This window comes from Lotus japonicus, chromosome 4 (genome assembly GCF_012489685.1).
Source record: "Lotus japonicus ecotype B-129 chromosome 4, LjGifu_v1.2".
NCBI classification, from domain to species: Eukaryota; Viridiplantae; Streptophyta; class Magnoliopsida; order Fabales; family Fabaceae; genus Lotus; species Lotus japonicus.
In genome coordinates, this window is record NC_080044.1 from 34,176,520 (window position 1) to 34,200,250 (window position 23,731).

A 23,731-nucleotide genomic window follows, 5' to 3' on the forward strand; every position below is an offset into this window, starting at 1 on the left:
TAAAAAAGCACTAGTATTAATTGAAATACATAAATGATTTGGATAATAAAGGCAAATTTATTCAAATCATGAGGATAATAAATTGATTTGGTTGCCATGTCAATTAATAAAGTTCACATCATCAAATTTAGACAGAACATTAACGGGTTGACTGAAACTATTGAGAGTACAAACATGAGGATGTAAATTACTCATTTTAAAATAATAAGACCAAAATTATACCATTGTGATACATCAAGTACGAAAATTTGATTTAGCCTGTGTTTTTCCGTCCATTTTTTTCGGCATACAAACATGTACGACTTTCTACCCTTCAACTTTATCTTGCTCTTTCTAGTATATTTTACCATGAATCTCAAAACCAAAAAAAAATGTATATAAATGGACATTTGGTTTATTTGGCTAATGTTTTATTTATCAGGACGCTGTATAAAGTATAGTTTTACATATATAAGTGATGCGAATCCATAGTATATACATTTAGGAAAAGATCTCAGCACAGTCATCGCTTACGTGGAATCTACTGATTGGTTAATATCAGGAAAAATCCTACATGGCACTCAATCCTTCATTCTTCTTATCCTACACCTTTCTCCTTATCCTTCACTCATCTCTCCTTAATCACATTTATTCTAAACGCGTTTACCCAGAAGCGATTTAGCGTAACATTCTCTGCCGTTTCAACATTCTCTGCCGTTTCAACCTTCAAGTTCTCTTCCGATATGTTTTAATCGCATGTCTCAAACGTTGGGAGGGAGTAAATCCGTTTCAACCCATCGCTCCCTTCCTCTCTTCCCCTTCAATCGCATCTCTCATGGCCCCTTCCAATTCCCCTTCAATCGCATCTCTCTTCCCCTTTCGGTTCCTGTTTCGAATCTGTGTAAATGGGTTTGCTATCTGGGATGTTTATGGGTGGCATAGAATTGATGGCAGCATGAGATAGGATGATGAGGTACCGAAGTGCGTTCCTATCATCAAAGTTCCATGAACCAAATCGCCCCTCCCGGCCTCATTCCTCTCCACGGCACGACGGCAACACCGCAGGTATTCAGGGCTTAATTAATGTATGGTTTACAGTAACCCTAATTTTAGATTTTATTGCCTCTATTTTGATTTTGAGAAATTTGGGGTTTGCAGGCCGATTCTCTAAATCAGATACAATACCCTCTATTTCGTAGAAACCCTAAATCAGATACAGGCCGATTCTCTACATCATATCCTCCATAAAGGTAAGAGCTTTGATGTTTATAGCAAATCCTGATTCTCTTAGTGAGAAAATTCCTCACAATCTCAGTCTTGGGTTTTTCATATGTGTTTTGTTATTTGATTGAGATTTTTTTTAACTTGGCTTTGCACTTCATGGCTTCCTGCTCTTTCCTGTTGACTGAATTTACTCCTGGATCTAATTGAGAGTTGATATTGATTAGATGGTACGAGCTGATATATGCTCACAAGTTGGTTTATGTTTTACCAAAATGGTTTATGTCTTCCTCTAGTTCTTTGTAGGGTCGGTTCTTCACAATTCATCATACATGTTAGCAAATTATTTGAGAGCCTCCATTGGGATGTGTTTGAAACTGAAGAGAATCGAGTGAATTTCTGACTACACTCCACTTTGAATTTCAATTGCTATATAGGTATGGACTAGATTCCCCTTATACTATTTAAAGGGTACTCATATGCACTGATCTTGCTCTATTGGAATTAATTTATATGACATTTTAGAATACTTATGTTTATGATTTAACCAATATCTCTATCTTGACAGCAGACATGAACTTGAGGGTCCTCCCAACTTTTATTTTCACAATTATGCCTTCTGTGGTATCAAAATTTGCAGCAAGGAGCTTTTGGGCTATTGATAAAGATTGCAGGTGAGTAACATTTTTTATAATTAAGAGTCTTTCATGTTAAGAGTCTCAAGTTTCCTATTGGGAAAAATTACCTTTCAGTGTGTATGTTTTACTTCAAATTGATAATGACAAATAATGTTTTGTCTCTAAGCTATCATCTTATGTTTAATCTCAGTTATGATTTTGAAGTTTTGCTACAATCTGTGAATTGAAAAATTAGTTAAGGGTTTAGGCAAGAATTAGTTAATGCTTTGAGTCTTTATGTTGTCTCTTTTCCTGCCTCATTTCTCATATAATCTTTTAGTTTGTAATGTATATGAGAGGAGAATCATAATGAAGGGGAAGAATGAAGGGAAGTTCCAATAGCACCGGAAACATTCTATTTCTTTTACTGTAAAAATATGATAACTGACATCTGTGTTATGATTTTGATCCAACTCAACTACTCATCCATGCATGATTTTGTAGACTCTGATTTGTGTCGGTAACTGATTTTTTTTTCTGTCAGTACTGGAACTGAAATTCCATTGTTAATTCTTTCTGTCAAGTTCATTTTAAATAGAACATACCGGTGACTATATTACTTTATTTTTTCTCTTAGAATATTAACTCCCCATGTCTTATTACTTGATTACTTTATATGGTTAAAGGGAATATATGATAAAAAGGTTATAGAAATTATAAGGTTATATGTTCCTCTGTGATTGGTACTATGCCTTTTTACTGAATTTCTTGATTGTTTATTTTTGCAGTTGTTTATTTTTTAATTTTATTTTCTCTTTCTCTAAGAAGTTGTTTTAAGGCAGCAGAGCTTCATTTTTTACTTCTTTTATGTTCTTTGTTTATGTAGTTGTGTGTCAAGTTAGGAAAAGCAAACTCTGCGTTGAACATTGTAGAAATACTTCTCGATGAATGTGGGATTAGTACTTCTATGAGAGAAAAGCTCATAATTCTTAAGAATGTCTCTAGGATTGTTAAACTAGGAAGGTACTACGGACAAGTTCTAATCTAGAGTGGTCAGAATTGAACAATCTTGAGTAGTTTTTTATATGTTATTTGACTTTTCTATACAGCTCTTCATTTTATAACCCTTGTGGTATTGTGCAGGATGGCCCTTTTGCTAGGTCCCCTTCTATAAGGAAAGTGACCCTTTTGTTGGCATTGGCTGGAAAATTGGATCCCAAATTAAGGGTAAACAACAACCCCATCATCTTATTGAAAAACCTGTCTATTATACAGATTTTTTTTTATTTTCAAAATTTTAGAACGTTTGTCGCTTAATCGCTTTTGTATTTTAGGCACTCATGAGCAGTTGAGCACACATTTTAGTGATTGCGAGCTCATAGAAGAAAGAAGCAAATCTCATTTCTGATTTTTAATTGGACTTGAGGGAATAGATTCATTTCAAAATGATCATAAGTATTGGTTTATGTTCTGTATGCTATTGCCTGCACGTTATTTCTTATTGGCTAGGAGTTCTAACTCAGTTTTTTGCGTTATTCAACCTCTGTTTCATCATAGCTCAAACTTTACTTATCTTCCACGTTAGTATTGTTTAGTTCCTTTATAGTTCTGCCCCATTTTGGTCCTTGAACTTCTTATATCCATTTCAGATATACTTGCTTAAATGGACAGAATCACGTTTTTCAGTCTAAAATCAAGCAAAGAAGCAAGAACTAGGAGAAGGAATGTTGCTGCCAGTAAAAAGTTATCTACTAATGTCAACAATAAAAATGCAAATATCTTGGCCCTTAGCATGACTTGGTTTCAAGGCACTGTCATGCATGAACCCCTTTAAAATCAGGTTTGCTTCTTTGTCCTCTATTTAATCTTACTTAACTCTTTTATACATCTATTTTTTAAACAATAACAAAACTCATATCAAGCTTAGAAAGCACCATGAAAGATCAATTCTCTCTCTATCATACCCTGTGAATATGTGCTGAAAGATACTTGACTTTGCAGAGTACATTTGTGTTAGGAAAAGTCGTGGCTATTTAGAAGGAGTTGCTTCTGATGGTGTGTTTGCTGGAAAAGAACGATTTATTAGAATGAGTCCGCAAAAATTATCTTTGGTGATCAGCGTCATGTCACCCATTTGAAGGGACCAAAACTTAAGTACCTAAGAAGATCTGTGATTTTCCACTCATGAAGAGGCTTGCAATGTTCTTTTGTTGAAGGTAAATTAGCTTTTTCCATCTTTTGATTTGCATGACTTCCCTCTCAGAAGTTCCTTCATTTCAATCTGAAAATACTACAATCATATTATGTTCTAACTATATGAGGAAATTTTCATTTTTTACTAGCTATTCTATAGATGAACCAAATTGGCAGTGTAATTGATAGTGTTGAAGCTGTGAAAATTACTAAGACAGCTAGCCGGAGAGTCATGGCTAGCCACCACAGGCATTGAACGTTCATTGTTGCTCCCACAACTCCCATTTTGTTTTGTTTTTCTTTTTCTATGTTGCTCAGATGTGTTTCATATTTTTTTTAATGTAGTGGTGAAATTGAGGATACCTTCATCGCTAAACTCTTAGTTGGGTCAGCAATAGTAGATATTCAGATGCTTTTTTTTTCCAATCATATTCTTTTTCATTGTCCAAAGAGAAATATTCGCCGAACATTTGTCTCAATGTTTTCATATAGGAAATTTTTACCTTTGGGTGAAGGTGATATAATTTGGTCATATATATTCTTTTTCCAGTCATGTTCTTTTTCATATTATGTTACCTTTGGCCAGATCAAGCCTTGAACCAGATTCTGCTTTTGAGCTGAAGAATGAAATTGTAAAAGCAGTCCAAGGAGAACTCGAGAAGGTATTCTTTTCTTTTTTTTTTGATTGTGTTGTGACTTAAGGTATTCCTTTCTTTTCTTTATTTGTTTGCTTCCACTTCCTGGATGTGTAGAGGGGCATGATTTGTAGAGGTGGGTCATTAGAGATGGTTGGAGGACTCTATTATTATTTTTTATGCATTTGAGTTGTTTGTTGAAATGAGGTTGAAGGGGGTTTTACATATAAATGTAAATGTATGAAGGGAAATTATAAATCACGTATCAATGTACACGTCCAATCTTCCTACAATCCTACTTGAGATGTATTTTAATTATTTCTCAGTTTATTTGTGACTTTTGAATGTATAAAAATCCCTCATGATATAGCCTTTTCATTTTATAAACATCTGGCTTAATCTTATTGCATTTTGTCGATGAACTTGTATGAGAACAAGAAATTGAGAGGACTACTTGTGTTGTGTTCTGTGACTTATAGGTATGTAAAGCTCTCAAGGGACATTGATTTGTATCCATTTTTGTACCAATGAGCTCTCAATGATTTGCGTCTCATTCCTATCTTCACAAAAACACATTCACACACTTCGAGAAATGAGAGAATTATATTATTTTTAAAACACACTGAGGTTGGAGAAACATATTGAAGGAAAGAAAGAGGGGGTATGTATCATCCATAATCAGCAAAGAAGGTTACATATTTTTATTTTGATAACGAAATTGTTGTTGATTAAGATCAAGATTAGTTATGCTATCTTTGCTTTTATAAATTTTAGCTTGCAGTAGAGTGATTTTATGGCTCAGCATGCATCCGCAATCTGGAGGGGTTCTACAAAAGAGGCTTACTCATCAAACTTTTTAAGCTAAGGTGAGGCTCTGGCTTTCTCAAACATATGGTCTGAATTATTTCTTAATTCTTAATAGTTCCAAATTTTGCTACAATTATGCTCATTTTCATGTTCAGTGCACAAGTTGTGTGGGATCTTCATGTTTATACTCTCAATGCTTATTTCCAAACTTAAGTCTTGATAATAGCTACATTTGGAAGTTTTCCCCAGTATGATAGTAAGTAGTAATAACTATTGTTGGCTAGAGTCTTCATGTTTGTGATAGTTGTGTAATCCTCAAGTAACTCTTCTTATCAGTTTGTTTCTTAGGGTGCTCAAAATTAAGTGTTTTCTACTTGATTAAACTTCACTACATATCAGATTAAGTTGAAAGCATTGTTATTCTCAGAAACAAGGATAGCCTCCATGAACCACCACCCCCTTTGAACCACTATCATCTCAAAAACAAATGTAAGTTCAACAACGATTATGTCCCACCACCCCTTTTCAACCAATTTCACCTTTAGTTTCTGTCTTGCTCACAAATCTCATTCGTCTCCCTGGTGTTTTGGTGTTTTGAAATAATATAAAGTGGTACTTCAAAGCTATTTTTACTAATTAATTCCCCATGAAATATATCTTAAGGAAGGGTACCTATGTCTATATTGTATTCAGTTCATGTGATTCCTTAGTTCTTCAAATGAATTTATGTTTGTTGTACTGAGTAAAGGGAAATAATGTTGGATATCAATATATATTCATTCTTATCTCACATCTTTTGTGATAGTTATAATGAAGAATTTGGTCCTTGGTTACATGTTGCAGCATCTCAAAGTTATTTATGAAATTGAAGAACAAAAACTTACTATTCAAGACCTGGAATTAGCGTTCATAAAGCGTAGGAGGAAGGCTGAAAAATGCACACGATTAGTGGAGGCTCATTCTTCTTACAGGACAATGCTGAAGATGTTCAGAGACAGATAATGCGTTCCAGATATGACCAATTGACATGCTTTCATCTATGTGCCCATTTTCCATCTTTTTTAGTTCATTGTATGTACTCATATCTGTCCCATTTAAATGGTATTTTAGGCTTTAATTATGTCTACCAATGCTAATGAAGGTTTAAAGGATTTTTGAGACCCCTTGCATTATGGTATCATAATTTTTGATCAACTTTTATAACATTGCTATTGGTTTTTTCAGCGCTGGTTATGCAATCATATATCGACCGTAAATGATAATGGAATCTAGCATTTTTATGGAATCTATAATTAACTCTTTATAGTACATTTTTATGTATCGATATCCTTTAAATTGCCTAGAATCTGTTATCAGGTATATTATGCTGCAATAATTTATCTAAATACCATGACTCAACTAACCAACTCTATTAGCCGCCGATAATGGCACCCAAATAAAATTGGTTTGTTCTTATTGGTTGGGTCTCTATTTGCAAGTATTGAGCGGTTAGACATGTCCCGTTGTTGTGTAAGGAATCAACAATTTAAACTAAAATATTTTCTGGAAGATTTAGTTTCATAACTATCTCTCATGAAGCTGTGCCTACTAAAAAAATACAAAATTTTATTTATTTTGGTACGATCACTTCAATCATTTTTTTGTTTCAATGGCAGTTATTAGTGACAAAATGGTACAAAAGTTTTCATAGTAATTTTAACTTATATGTACAAGTTAAAGATTTAATTCTCACATTAGAGTGAACATTTTACATGAAAATACTTTCATACATTTGCACAAATATTTTCTGCAAGTGAAAGATTGCACTGAAAGATGACGATGCTCTTCAATATCAGCCAAATCAATGCAATTGTATGACCTACTCTATTGGCATTTCAGCATTTTCTTAAATTGAATGCCAAGGTAAATTGATGGGGTAATTTTTTTGGCAGATTAAGATGTTGCAGGTGAGTAAAGTATTTTGCACATTAGGGTCCATGTTATCCCAGGTGAGGGAGGAAAGCTAGCATTTATGAGAAGAAAGTAAGAGTTAGATCACCGATCACATATTGAGTTCAAAGGAACAAAAATGTGCATTTTTATTTAATGCGTGTTATCCTTATGTTTCTCATGATTTCATATGGGAACTCTTATTGTTGACTCTTATTATCCTTCTCCAGGATCAAGAAATGCAGTATCAGCAATTGATATTAAGATCCCTTCACTTTGGGGTACTTTGTGAGCCATTTTGTTTTAGCTTGTGAGGTCATAAGAGAATATGTGAAGCCATAACTGATATGATGTTCAAACTTATTTTTTAAGTTTAATTAAATTTGAACTGGGAGCGTGCTAATCAAACTCCCTAAGTGAAAATTGTAGAGACATTAAAAAGGAGCTCTTAATCTACTCTTAATTTAGCAGCAAGGATTAAATATGGTCCTTAAAAGTTGAGATATGGTTGGTGTCATGGTTAACTGCTTGAAGACTTGATTCTGGCATATTTGTAATCCATCTCATTGCCCCATTTGATTCTCCTGGAAGATTGTAAGAATAATAAGAAGGTCATCTTAATTACATCAGTTCCGCACATTATGGTGACACTCATTCTGATCATCCTATGTGTTCTTTCAAGAACTATAAAACTTGAAAATGTGGAGAAACTGTTTCGAACAAAGAAGTAAACACACTTTGCAATCAATAGCAAATTGAATTTAAGATATGGATACTTTTTTAAAATTTCATGGACACCAAGTTTCTTCTTCAAAAAATGAAGGAAACGTTCTTCCCAATCTTCATGGAAGAATTCTTAAAGGAGCTTATCAGCTACAGCTACTACATGATGAGAAGATAGAGAGAAGGTGAATGGGAGAAACAAGGAGCTCCATAGCAATGTGGATTTATTGATGAAGGAAAAGGAAATATTTTCTCAATCATTTTTTGCATTGTTTATACATGCATTGGGCTTGATTCTTAATGAAATTGTCTGATTCTGACTCCTAAAAGTATTTTAAAAGTGTGCCTTAAGTTCTATGATGGTGAAATCGGATTCTCCTCACTATCATGAATCATCATCAGTACTCACAGTTTAACCTACAACATAATATTTGAAGAAAATCGAAATTTAAATGAGGATCTTTTCCTGAATGATTTTTATAATGCCATTAACACGTAAATTGTCTGCAATGATTCATTTGATAAAGAAATCGAAATTTTCAAATGATTCAATCTATGTTGCTAACTTAATGTTTTTTTAGATGTTTGATTTCTTTCTCACTGGAGATAATGGGATCTCTATAGAATGCAACATCAAGAACGAACATAGGATTTGGTTGTTCTGTATTAACCATTGTGTCCGGCTCTCAGCCTTGGAGCTTTCCTTCCTTAACTCATCCGGTAAGATAATTCGGAAAATTTTCCAGCTAACAAGGTATAAAGCTTTACTTAATAACCAATCTTTTAGTTTTATGTGTAATTTTTTTGTGTGGAGAACATGCAAAATATCTAAGCCTCAATTGTGAAGAATTAAAAACTCCAGACTCTGTAGCAAAAACAAATTATCTTGCTTTTGGCCTTCCATAACATATTAGTAACAAAACTGAAAGAACATGACTAAATTAAGTTTAAAATCTGGAGCTACAATACAAAATGAGGTCACATATAATCTATTTATTTATGTTTAAGTTAGTAAGTCATAAGCTCCTATGAGTACGAACATTTTACATGAAAATACTTTCATATGTAAATTAAAAGAAAATATGCTAAAACTAATATAAAATTCTAGGCTACTCAATATTTGACGTGACTATTTTTGATAATTTTGAGTTCTTCCCTAATTTTCGAGCAGATCAGAGGCTGAAAAGTGAAATCCTGGGTCGCTGCTAATCACAACCACACTGAGCCGCCACCATGGTCCTTGATATTTGTTGATGACATTTTTGTTATCATTTTCTTCTCTATTTTGTGAAATAAAAAACCCTTCTCTTCATGATTTTGAATCAGAGTTGTTCAATAAGAATGTGATTTAGGATGCTGCTCGGAGTACGTAAGGAGGATGTGCTTGCCAATCAGAGGTCGATACAACTAGCAGGAACCATATGAAAGACAAGTGTCTGAACTTAATGTCCTTAGGGTATGGGAAAATATACAAATGCAATCTTGATCACGCACCAGTAGCTGTAAATATTCTGTATCAGGATGCAATTAACATGAAAAAAGGAGACTCTAATAGTGGTTTTCTTAAGCTTCATTTTTTTTCTGTTGAGTTTTATTTATGAGATTGAATTTATGAGACTTACTGAACCCGAAAGTGCTTCTTTATTTTCTTCTTTCCTACTTATACCTTATGTAATTTGCAGATCAGGGTCCATTGGCATTCAAAGGAAGCCCTTATTGGACAGCTCCGAAGGTTCTAATTTGTTCAGGTTCACTTATTTATATTTTAATAGCATCTTAGTTTTGTGACTCAATATCTTTGCTTTCTGATGACTAAGATTATAAAGAAATTCTAATGGATGCTGCCTTGCTGTGGATCTATTGAACTTGAACCTCCACTTGGAGGAGTTTTACTAAGCTTGCCTAATAGAAGAATTTTAAGTTTCCTTTGCACGTATTTTCATTCTTTTTTTCTTAAAAGAAAAATATATGATTTATTAAGTTGTTAATATCGTAATTTATTATGTGATAAATTATTGAATTACAATATTAAAAGAATAGACAGAATATTATTATTGTTGTCATTTTTTTTTAAATCTTTGAAATTCGAATATGTCTTTCATTTGAAAGTATTTTAATGTGTATTAATGTTAATAACTTTAAAAATAAAATTTTTGGAGGAAAAAACTATCATGACAGGGGCGTTGAAATTAAACCGCAAAATTAGGGTGTTATTTTAAAAAAAACATAACTACTTTATTTTCATGGTTTTAAAAAATGAGATTTTTTTGGTACAGAAAAAAAAAAGAGATTCAATTCAACTTAAAAAATGAGCATTTAAAAAATTAAATTTAAAGTAGCTTATCATAAATTCATAATCAATTATGATTCATATTTAAATAATATTTTACTTTAGAAAAATAAATGATTCAATTTTAGACCAAAATTAAAAAAAACCAAGAACTTATCTTGAAACTTAAAATATTTTAAAACAGCAGGAACTTCTAGCAAAATTAAAGTGAATTATTTTAGATCAAATAAAAAAGAAACAACTTATCTTAAAACTTAGAAAGTATTTTCAAACAGTAGTGCAGTTCTAGGAATTTAACACGAATTAAATTTAAATTACATGATACATTAATTTAGGGTGCAAATTAAAAAATATTCTAGCTACCTTTGAATTTTAAATAATTCAGCGTGCCATAAGATTTTTTGAAGAATTCATTATTTCAAATGAATATCTATTATAGTTCGTTTTGCTTTATTTATTCAATCTATAAAACACATATTCTATAGTTTGCACAAGAACTTAAAATGACACCGCCGACAAATTGACCTTAAAACTTTGTGCTTTGCAAGACAAAAAACTTTTTATTTTAAGATTTAAACGACCATATAGGGTTATTCACTGCAACCAAAACGAAATAAACACAAATGTGCCTGAATAAATAAAATATCCACTACGATTACAAAATAAAATTAACAATTTTTTATAAAAATTTAAAAATTATATAATTTTTAATTCCTCCGTGCAAGGCACGGGTCATATATTAAAAATATTTTTAATTGCATTAAATTCATAACATCATAAAATGGAAAAAAAAGAAATCCGTAAAACGTATTTAACAGTTTTAATAGACATTTATTTTTAGACTAAGGTAAAAACATTAACTAACTATAATCCATTTAAAAATACATTAAAAACAATTACTCCTGTCGAATGGAAGGATAGATTCAGAAGGTGGTTCAAATCGGCATTTAATGTGCTGAAAATTTGCATGGACCCACAAATAATTTCAAAATTCAAGTCAAATTTACAAGTGCAGATATGATGAAGAAGATCAATGTGGAGAAGATGTAGAGCCATTCCCTTTATGTTACTTACACATAAATAGCTTTTGTGCTAAAATTTTCTTTATATTTCTTTATCCGCATTGACAATTTCTACTTTTTCGGGTATATTGACCTCGGTGGTCAATTAGAATCATTTTGACAATTTTTAAATTTTTCGTTTATTGACCACGGTTGTCAATTTTTCAATGAATCGTTGTCTGTTTGAAAATCTTAGTGTGGAATTATATATATGTGCTTTTCACCCAAAAACACATTGCTCTGAAACAACAACGATGAAAAAATTGTCCATTTTTGGGAACACTAAACCTATATGCTAAACTAACAAAATCACACCCACAAAACTTTAAAAAACCATAAAAAAAGAACATAATATAATTAATAAATAAATATTAAACAATTTGTTAAACAATTTCTTTTAAAAAAAATCAAGAACAAATTCCCCCGTGCAAGGCACGGGTTAAAATCTAGTAATTGACTAATTGCAAAAATACAGCATTTTCCATTGGCAAAACTAGTGCATGTTTAGACCTCATTTCATTTATTCAGAATCCATCCTCCAGTAACATGGAGATAATTGATTTTTCCAAACCTGTACGCATAAAAGCATTTATTTCAAAGAGGATCACCAAGCGATCAAAATTCGTTACTTAACTTGAAACTAATTAAAATTTCGTAGACATTGGTATGAGTTGCTACCTTGCTAAATCAGCTATAGTCCAAGTCATGTCATTCTCAAAGATCCAGTGGCATACTTCAATCTGACCCGGACCCGACCCAAGAGCCATGAACGCACCATGGGTGGGGCTCCAAGCAGACGTATCTAGGTGACAAAGGGCAACACCGTGGTTAATCTTTTCCTTCGTATCCGGGTCCAGAAGATCAGCTTCGTAGACCCGAACCTTAGGAACCGAGTGGCAGTAGTAAAGCAAATAAGGGAACAAGCTCTGGTGACACGACACAGACTGCGTGACCTTCCCACCGTTCAACCCTTTAACCCGGCCCACCATGACGTTCTTTTTAGACCCGTTCACATTTTCCGTGGTCCGAACCGTCACATCGCGACCCAGAACAGAGGTTGCAAAGTCAATCATGTCCTCGACTGAGCCTACACAACGCTTGGTTTCACCCACGCTCGGTGCCCTCTCGCAGTCACCCAACGAGTCTGTTATCATCTTGTCCATGGGGGAGTCGTCTGATACCCTAAACATGTGTTTCAGATCGGATGATTGGAAGGCAATTTGGACAAAATAGAGCGGGGCAAAAATGACCTTTTGGGCATTTTGTCAGTTACATCAGGCATGGGCATTACACTCCCCGACTTCAACATCCTCTCGCGAAAGAATTTACCCGGTTCAACCCATTTATTCAACAAACTGCCACTAACGCTCTGTTCTCCGGAGGAGGATGAAGCGTTAGTGTAACCAGTGAAGGTAATACCATCTTTAGAATATTCTTTGAAGGTGTTGTTGATGCCGTAGCCTTTGAAATCAATCTTGTGTTCACTATTATTTGCTGCATTTTTGGCATACCCTTTGAAAGTGTCGGTTCCTTCATTGAATGATTTGCCATAGTTGTCAAACTCCACGCGCGTCTCGCCGTCTGTACCCTCAGCGTAGGATTGGAAATTGTCTGTGCCGACGTTCGCCTGGTCACGGTAGTTCGCAAACTTCTCGGTGGCGCCGACGCTTTTCCTTGCGTAGCTCTTGAAATTCTCAGTCGGGTTGTTCATGTTCACGCCGTAGTTTGTGAACGTGTCTTCCGGGCCGGCTCCTCCCTCGGCATAGTTGGAGAAGTCAGATCCGACAACATTGGAGTTTGTCCCGTAGCTCGTGAAGTTGTTGACGGGGCCGGCAGAGTTTTTGCCGTAGCTGGTGAAGCTCTGCTTGCCCGCGTTTCCGTCTTCACTGTAGCGAGAGAACGTTTGTTCCCTCCCGGCAGTGGAGTCAGAGTAGGTAGAGAACCGGAGGTCCGGAACATTGGATTCTTTGGCGTATTCTTTGAATTCGCCGGAGCCGCCGGCAGAGTTTGTGCCATAGGTGTGGAAGCTCTCGTCGACCAGGTTGGTTTCAAAGCCGTAGGTGGTAAAGCTGTCGTTGTTGCCTCCGGAGTTGCGGCTGTAGCGGCGGAAGTCGTTTTGGGGAATGCTGAAGAAAGTGTTGGAGTAGTTCTTGAAGGAGTTGAGGCCGCCGAGTCCGCCGGTTCCATAGTTGGTGAAGTTCTGGCCGTCGTCGTAGTGTTCGAAGGGGCCGTCCTTAGGGACGTGGGAGAGGCTGGGTAGCACGTCCGTGAAGCAGAGGAGGTTCGCGGCGGAGCAGAACTCCGGGAGCTTCGTGGAGAGTGTGTTAGCTGCGGCGAGGGCGGCGAATGTGGCGGCATCGTTGGCGCTCAGTGGGGAGGACTTGGAGAGGAGGAAGGATGGCTTTGGCAAGTTGTTGGGGATATTTCTGTCCCAGTAGCGTATCACGAAAGCCTTTGGGGTGAACGGGTTTTGGGTTCTGGCTTCTGCTTCTTCAACTGTGGAACCAACCTGCATTGTTGAAATCTTACACTATGAGTATATGGATGAAAGTGAGCACTTCAAATAGAATGTGTTTAGGAATCGAAAATACTTAACAGCAGAATCGAATTTGTCTGCTGCTTAATGTTTCATTTTGAATAATCAACCTTTTATCATGTGGAATCCACCCATTAAGTGGTAGTTTGAATCATAGGAATTTTGTTCTATTGCTGGAACCGTGGGTGGATTAAATTGGGATCCATCCTCATTTACAGTAGTGGAGGTGGTGAAGGTTCCCAATTTTATCCTGCTGGTGGCAAAGATGTCTGCAATTTCATTGCAAGCAGTACTGATTATTGTGTTCTGTCCAAAGACTGGGCATGAAAAAGGGAGAATGCTTGAAAGACTTTTTGATGTTATATGAGCAAAGGGTACTGTAATCTGCCTGGGAGGGGATTAAATGGAGCTCGGGGAGGGGTAAATTGAATCAAGGGTAGAGAAGAGGTGGGGCTGTTGAAGGTGATGCTGTCATACTGGTTGATATAATCAGTTTTGGAACATATACTTTATTCTAGTTAATTGCTTGGAAATAAGGCATATTTTTGTGTAGCTAATTCAGAGACTGATGCTCCTGCCAAGCGAGGATCTAATATTCCGAGACCCATGTATTATTTTAACAGTGTTATTGGTGCTTAGCCATTTTTGCAGGTTCATGTTTGAACGAACCTGTTCTGCGAGAAGGGGCTGTCTTGTTCATCTTTGAAGTACACTGGTTATTATGTTTCAGAATTGGAATAGATGCTTTACAGGGCGCTAGAATTTTGTATTTCACAGATGTAAGTTCTGGCCACTAGAAGCTAGATTCCTTTGTGTTTGTATGCGATGAAGGTTTTGTAGTGGGCTGTTTATTTTCGCTTAAATAAGTTTTTGGTCCCTATCCTTTACAAAATCCTTGGTTTTCGTCTCTCGCCGGAGCAAATGTGGGTTTTAGTCCTTAACCTTTGCCAAAAGGTTTGGTTTTCATCCCTCCAGAGCTCTGGATCAACACCGGAGATCCGGTGGCCTATGTGGCATGGCCACGTGCTGATTAGATATATATTTTGGTGTTGCATGTTGTTTGAGTACTCTTTTCCTCTCTTAGGGTTTTTCCCACTTGATTTTTCTTAAGGAAGTTTTAATGAGGCTCACTCATAATATTCACCAAAATGCATAGTGCTGGTTAAAATTTTGATGTTTTGCTCCAATTCCACATGAGAGGAATGTTCTCATGAACTTTATATTCCTTATCAATAAATTCAGTTTGATCTAAAAAATATATATATATTAATTATTTAACATTTCATGTCCTAATACATCTAATTCTTTAGGGTCGCTACAAGTCCCAAGACACAGGAGATTCTCTAAAAAGCCAGACGGAAAGACATACCAACATGCGGAAGAGGTAGAGGGGCCCCTATTATCAACCATTACAGCTGGCATTGACCAGCTTTGCGAGAAGCACATTAAATAAAATTTATAACACAATAAAAATTCAAGAAAATTATATTATAAAATTAATTACTCCAAGAAATCAAGAAAACTATATTATATTATTTTTTTTAATTTGGCACGGTCAAACCTCTTTTATTTGAGAAAAATGAAAAAAAAAAATTCCAACATCTTGTACTCATATGATCTATTGTCGACTAAAAAACTATATTATATTAAAAGTCTAAAAAATTGATACTTTCATGTGTTTAATTTCTTATAGCATTTTGCCGAGTAGTAATGTGACGCTTTCAAAATTAAAGGTATTAACCACTCAATACGAGTTCAATACAACATTTTTGTTGTACAACGTTAACACTACTCCTTTGTTTTAAGAAAACGGATTCACAACCGTTGCATGCATGAGTTTTACTAACTCAGCTATAGAAAAATATAGTTTATAAGTTAAAAGAGATTTTGTTTAAAATAGTTTTAACATATAAGAAACATTATAAATAACATGTATTAAGTGTTAGTCAAAAAAACTAAAGACCGTAGTGGCACTTACATGGAGTGCCGAGAGAAGGATAAGAAGCAAGAGGCTGCTCCTGCAAATGAGTTGCTTGTGCATCTTATTCATGGTTATATCTCCTCTTTATTTTTTATTTTTTTTAAGCTAACCCTTCTGTTTCACGAGGAGATTTTAGAGAAGAGGGAAAATGAAGGTAGAGGTTTGAGGTGTTTGGGAATCTAGATATTTATATATAGAAGTCTTGAAGGTTGGAGAGTGCGAGACAGATCAATCGAGTAAGCAATGAAGTGAACGTGCCACTTTAATGAAGACACATGCATGTGTATGGAGTTGAGTGAAGAGCAAGATCTCCATTAATTCTACCACGATTTGCTTGCTTTTAATATGTTATATACAATCTAACCATTTTCCTTCTTTAGCGGTCCGAGGAAGATCATATTGATGTTTAATTCAAGCTAATGTTTATCCAAGTGTCTGCGTCAACCTGCTCAATTGTTTAATTCAGGAAGATTCTCCACGGTGTTCGGATCCTGTCCTGCAACGCAAGGATATATTATATCCATCTTTGTCCATCCATCTCCATCATCACCGAAAGCAACAAAGCCACATGGGTTTCAAAAGGGGGATTTCAAGAAGTAAACGTGCTACCCTTTAACTAATGTCATGTGCATGACATACATATATATATAAAGTGTATCAAGTAAGAGCAATGTTTATTGTAAGAGATGAAAACATTAAATCGTGACCGTTTGATCTAACTTGATCAATCCAAGGATCATTTCGATTCCATTAGGAATAACCTAGGATTCTAAATATGACACAATGATCAATCAAAGAGAGATTCAACAACTAAAAGAAAGATTGATTGGAAAAGCCCGCACTCAAAATAGAAAATAAGATTAGCATTTAATCTCAACCACTCATGTTAGATCATACGATCACGATTTAATGCTCTCATCTCTCACAGTAAACATTGCTCTCACTTGATAAGCTCCCTATATGTGTGTGTGGGGGGGGGGGGTATACACCTACAGATAATGATGTAGAACCCTAAGAAATAAATTAGAAAAATAAGAGAAATTAGTGAGTGATAGATATAATATATTTAAGAGGAAACTCGGGTGATAGTGGTGCGGGAGGTGTGGTTAGAAATAGTGGAGGCCAAATATTGGGTTGTTTCTCATTGTTATTGGGAAAAAATGGGCATTTGAAGCGGAAGTAGAAGTCATTCTTGGGGCGCTGAAGTTCTGTATATAAATGAATCAGATCTTATTGATATGTTATGTCAAGAGGTGAATTGGATCTTACTGATATGTTAATGGAAGTTCCAAGTTCAGTCTCTTTGATTCTTTTCTGTTCAGCAATTCTTCCGCTTCTGAAGTTCAGGACAGTCATGTCTGCAACCGATCTTTTCGTGCTTGAGGATGTAGCCTTCTTAGAAAAGGTTTTCTTGTTTCCAACCATTGTAGAGTTCGAGAAAAGCTAAGAGTGTTTGGAGGAATTTTGATATTTAGAAAGAAGGAAAAAGAATCGAGTGAAGATCAAATCTTGAATGCTTTTGGGATTAAGCAAACTTTCTGGCGGTAAAGTAAATAAGCCTCAAACTTGATGAAAGGTGATTGATGTGAGAGAAGGTGGTGGAAATGATGGCTTTAGGTTCAGGTTTTCAATGATAATGATGACTTGTGGTTTTTGAGGGTTGATAACTGAACATACTTGAGTAGTGTAACTGCACGCGCCATATTTTGTTTTCATAACTGCTCCAGCTTTGAATATGACATGACTTGTTGTGTAGAGAGTTGATGATGGTTCCAGTCACGTGGGTGATAGGAATGATTTGGTGACGTCAGCTCATTTGTTCTTCTTCAGGACGTTGATGAGCAGACGCTGAGTGTAGACATTTCATAATTTTTAGCAGAAGATGCATCTTCAGTGTTGGACGACAGTTTACTTAGACGATCCTTTGAAGCACGATCTCACTTGACCTTCAGGCTTGGATGTTGTTCCATTTTGTCATGTTGGATAAGATTCCAAGTAAAATTTTGAGTGGGTGTTTACTCTAGCAAGTTAAAAACCTTTTTTCCAGAAAAACTATTTCACATAGTATGATTTCATGCAGATTCATCAGTATCATTTCCAGAGGTTTGCATGCTTACAAAGCTTTTAGACGAAGTAAGGGCTGGGTAAGTTGCAGAACATGTGAAATCAGCTTTGATAGATAATTTCGACACACTACATTCTAAGTCATATATTGTCTTTGAAGAAGATGGTCCTTAAAGAAGTATGCCTTAGCTTCTTTTGACAAGATTATGTTTCATTTTCTGATGACACTTAGAAATGTAACAACAAAATTTGCAGTATCTTCCAAGTTCGTCTTATGTAGACTTACTTGTGTCCGAGCTCTCCATACAGCTTGTTAGGGAAAAAGTAACACCACACTTTTAATCTATTAAAGGAAACAAGGAATCTACTTTCACACAATTTATTTATGTTATGTAGACTTTGTTTTTATCCTTTAACTTACTTTACCTATTTACCTTTAATATCTTAGTTTGGATATCTAGGAACATAGACTTTACTCTTGCCATGAGTTGTAAGCATCCATTGTCCTGGCACTATCTCTGGTGTCTCCTTTGTCCTATTGAGTATATTTGCAATAGGTACAATCATAACTTTAGGTAAACAAAGTTTATTGGGTCCTGATGAGTCAATGGTTTTCTTGGAAGGTGTCTTCTTTTCATAAGAACCCTTCTATCTTCCTGAGTAAGCTTATGATCAACTATAAACACTTTGGTTCAGAAGATGTTGATTCAGATAATGTAAAGCTAATGTTAGACGACGAATCACTTTCAAATCCTAAACCACTTTTGTCATAAAGTTCTATGTTGTTTCACAGAGTTTATCGTGACCATGAGTGAATGAAGATATGTCATCAATTAAGGCTCTTACTCTTTTCTTTAAGGTGAAAACTTCTTTCGAAGTTTCCTGGTTTCTTAAAAACTCATTTTCTTTTACTAAAAGCTTATTTTCCTGTTGACATATTTCATGCTCTTTTTTAAGTGTAGTAAATTGTTTCTTCAAGGTTTTAAATTTAGTAGCTAAAGCATATGAATGAGCAAGTAATTCATCATAATCATCTTCAGAGATTTCAGATCTTACCTCTTCCTTCTCTTCATCTGATTTGTCTACTGACGCCATAAGAGCGAGGAAAGATTCTTCATGGCCGTCTTCTCCTTCATCGTCTGAGGATCCTTCGGAATCATCTCATCCTACGATGAGAGCTTTCAACTTTGAGAAGATAAAAATCATTGTTCATTGAGCCTTCAATACCTTAATTGTAAATAAAGTTAGTTTTCAATGGCGTAAGAATATGTGAGTTATAAATGCTTATAAAGATAAGAAGTTGTTTAGAATAGAAAAGTTCAAAGATATTGAAAGAGATGGTTCAAGTTGCCACATAAAATTAAAATCTGATGTTGAAGATTTTTGTGAGACCCAAGTTTTTTTTAAGCTTAGAATAAATTAATTCAATTCATATTCACGATTAGGTTTCGATGTATTGTGACGGAAACTTGAACAAGTGTTTACCAAATGGAATAAATTGATGAAGGAGAAAATTCAGGAAAAGGCTGAAAATAGTATTAAAGTCGATATAAGTTATAGCGTGAGTCTTATTCGCTTACGCCTAGGGCAAGAACGTTAGTAAACGATTAATTTACCCTTAAAGCACTATAGGAACTAATTCCAAAACTATTCAGAGAAATATAAGAATTTCTCTTATTCATTTCCATGACAAGCGTTTTGATACGAAACCCTGAGCTATACAAACGTCCGATTCCAATTCTCGGAGGTTAGCCGAAACTAACTCTCTGATAACTCGAGAAACTTAAAATAAACGGTCGATGAAGACTTTTTCTATTCGGAGCTTCAAACGAAGATTTCACACGCATTCACCCATTTCTTTCGATGTTTCTCATCTTTCTTCAGAAAGAAGTTTTCTCATCCGACATCAACTGCAAAAAGTAGTTTTTCGGGTAAAATCGATTTACACCGACTTTGGATCGTTTGTTTAAATTCCAAGAAACATGTTTCGAGTTCTGGAATTCTGTCGCCAGAACCTATCTTAGAATTCACAGAGGAATGCGCAGGAAAAATCGGAATCGCGAAATATTCATTTTCCCGCATTTTCCATTACCTATAAATAGCAAAAAAAATGAAAATTTCTCACCACCACCATTGAAGAGGCCGCGAGCTTGAGAGGAGAGGGAGGAGAAAATATTTTCGCGGTTTCTTGCCCGATCGCTGCACCGTTCGTTGCTACTCGAAGACATCGAGGTATAGATGCTATCTCTCACTTCTGATCGTCAATTCTGTCGTTTTTTCTCTATGTCTTTCTGTGCTCAAAGTTTTGAGCTTTTTGTAAAACTATCCAAATAACTTGATTTCAGTGTCTAAAATTGTTGCCTACATGCCCAAGAGCATGAATATCCGGTTGTTTTCTACTAAATCTCGCCGAATTGCCGCCGAGTTTCAATTCTGCTCGAAAAACCCATTTTTGGCCAAAGCTTCGTCCTTTAGACTTAAAACTCTCGACTGAGCTTAGCGCCAGTAGGATTAGTTGTCATAAATGTCGTTGGTGACGTCCCCATCAAATTTATTTTTTGAAATTCCAATTTTGAAATTCCGAGCTAAGAACACTGACCAAAATACCCCTGCGACAGTTTTCGATCCGATAATTTTTCCGAGCTTTAATTCGCCTTAGTTACAACTAATGATAACCTAGGAATTAAGTTTGATCGAAGAAAAATCGGCGCACACAATTAGTGTGTGTGGCCGAGAGCACCTCCAAGGGGGGAGGAAAAATTCGTTTTTCGAAACTTGTCTTATCGCGTTAGATTATCGTACTTCGGAGTTTATGATACTTCGTGTAACCTTAGTAATTATTGTTTGCTGAGTTTCTGACTGATTGAGATTGAATTCTGTGGTTTTCGCTCAAAGGTTCAATTGTGGAAACTTTGGGGTTGACTGAACAAGCTTGTGAGGGAGACCTACACCGCGAGACTGGAACAACTCGAGGTTAGGGCAACTTACTTACTAGCTATTGTATTGTAGGCGTCGATAAATTCGACTTGAATATTGTTTGATATTGAATATTACTTGGATATTATTTATCGCTTGAAATTGGAAAATGTTTTCAGGAGGCTTCGGCCGAGTGAACTGATATGAGACGTGTGTCTCCGTTTTCTGAGAGGCTTCGGCCGTTTACTAGTTTCTGTCTTATGATTTCCGCACAGAATTATTGTCGTATTGCTTCTTATAGCTTGGGATATTGATATTGTTGTCGAATCGTGGGCTTTGACGCGATTGCGAATTGTAGGACATTTGAATTGATTCTTTTTTATCATTCGGGTTGAAAGAATAACCCTAGGCAGGTCCTGACCTGAGGTCTGAGATCTAGCCCTCCTTGAAATACTTAGATTTTTCCCGGGGATTATATTTGGGGGATTTGGGAAACTTTGAATAGTTGGAATTTGGAACTTGAGAACTTATGGAACTTGGATTTCGATAATAAACCTCATAACTTGATTAACTCAACTTGAAATGCTTTGATTAATTAACGAGATCTTTAGGAAAATTTAAGAGTTGGAAATGATTGTGAAAAACGGGAATAGTCGAAAAGCCTTGAACTTGAGATGATTTGATGGTCGTCACGGGGATGAACCATAGTGACCATGGAAATGTCACTGAGTGCAATATGTACTCCGGCTTTTCACAGCCTAGTCGCAAAGACGACTTTGACATTCGGGTACTTTTTAATTGAGATTTGTAGTTAAACGCGTACGCGCGAATCCGTATGTCCAAACCCGACGGGTTGGACCGATTCGGCAATAATTGTTTGACACGCGCGAGTCCGTATATTCAATCCGATGGATTGGATCGATTCGGCGGTAGTCTCTCAGGCACGCGTGAGTCCGTACATTCAATCCGATGGATTGGATCGATTCAGCGATCGCCATTTTAACTCGCGTGAATCCGTATGTTCAATCCGATGGATTGGATCGATTCAGCGATAACCTTTTGACATGTGCGGATCCCTATGTTCAATCGGATGGATTGGATCGATTCGCCGATAGTCATTGGACGCGCGCAACGTCCGTATGTTCGACTCTATTGAGTGAACCGATTTAGCGTTGTCATTTGTTGCGTGTGCGAGTCTGTATGTTCAACCCGATGGGTTGGATCGACTTGACATGCCTATTTATTGGGACCATCCTTTGAATTGACATTGCATGCATACATGCACCCTTATTGAATTGTTGAGTCATTGTTTATTGAACTTTTGAGATAGCAGATATCGAATTGTTTATTAGAGCCTTGATAACATGTTATGTATATACCTTAGGGTAGGCAATACATAAGTTATATGTACATATACAACCTATATGTATACCCCCTTATTCTTCACATGTTGTTTGTATTATCTATTATATTCTGTGAGTTGACCATCGCGCCTTGGCTTTGTTTGTATGTCTGTGTTTGGGCGGTCGGCCTGCTGCCAGATGTTCGACAGCGGTTTCGTGATGATTCGTCACTCGAGGAGGACCAGGAGCGTAATGACTATTACTGAACATATTAGTAACAAAACTGAAAGAACATGACTAAATTAAGTTTAAAATCTGGAGCTACAATACAAAATGAGGTCACATATAATCTATTTATTTATGTTTAAGTTAGTAAGTCATAAGCTCCTATGAGTACGAACATTTTACATGAAAATACTTTCATATGTAAATTAAAAGAAAATATGCTAAAACTAATATAAAATTCTAGGCTACTCAATATTTGACGTGACTATTTTTGATAATTTTGAGTTCTTCCCTAATTTTCGAGCAGATCAGAGGCTGAAAAGTGAAATCCTGGGTCGCTGCTAATCACAACCACACTGAGCCGCCACCATGGTCCTTGATATTTGTTGATGACATTTTTGTTATCATTTTCTTCTCTATTTTGTGAAATAAAAAACCCTTCTCTTCATGATTTTGAATCAGAGTTGTTCAATAAGAATGTGATTTAGGATGCTGCTCGGAGTACGTAAGGAGGATGTGCTTGCCAATCAGAGGTCGATACAACTAGCAGGAACCATATGAAAGACAAGTGTCTGAACTTAATGTCCTTAGGGTATGGGAAAATATACAAATGCAATCTTGATCACGCACCAGTAGCTGTAAATATTCTGTATCAGGATGCAATTAACATGAAAAAAGGAGACTCTAATAGTGGTTTTCTTAAGCTTCATTTTTTTTCTGTTGAGTTTTATTTATGAGATTGAATTTATGAGACTTACTGAACCCGAAAGTGCTTCTTTATTTTCTTCTTTCCTACTTATACCTTATGTAATTTGCAGATCAGGGTCCATTGGCATTCAAAGGAAGCCCTTATTGGACAGCTCCGAAGGTTCTAATTTGTTCAGGTTCACTTATTTATATTTTAATAGCATCTTAGTTTTGTGACTCAATATCTTTGCTTTCTAATGACTAAGATTATAAAGAAATTCTAATGGATGCTGCCTTGCTGTGGATCTATTGAACTTGAACCTCCACTTGGAGGAGTTTTACTAAGCTTGCCTAATAGAAGAATTTTAAGTTTCCTTTGCACGTATTTTCATTCTTTTTTTCTTAAAAGAAAAATATATGATTTATTAAGTTGTTAATATCGTAATTTATTATGTGATAAATTATTGAATTACAATATTAAAAGAATAGACAGAATATTATTATTGTTGTCATTTTTTTTTAAA

General features: G+C 35.5%; 1 pseudogene; it reads right to left on the reverse strand.

The window, feature by feature from the left end:
• Nucleotides 1–11,812: 11,812 nt before the first annotated feature.
• Nucleotides 11,813–16,131, reverse strand: LOC130714078 (polygalacturonase 1 beta-like protein 3; annotated as a pseudogene).
• Nucleotides 16,132–23,731: the final 7,600 nt, after the last annotated feature.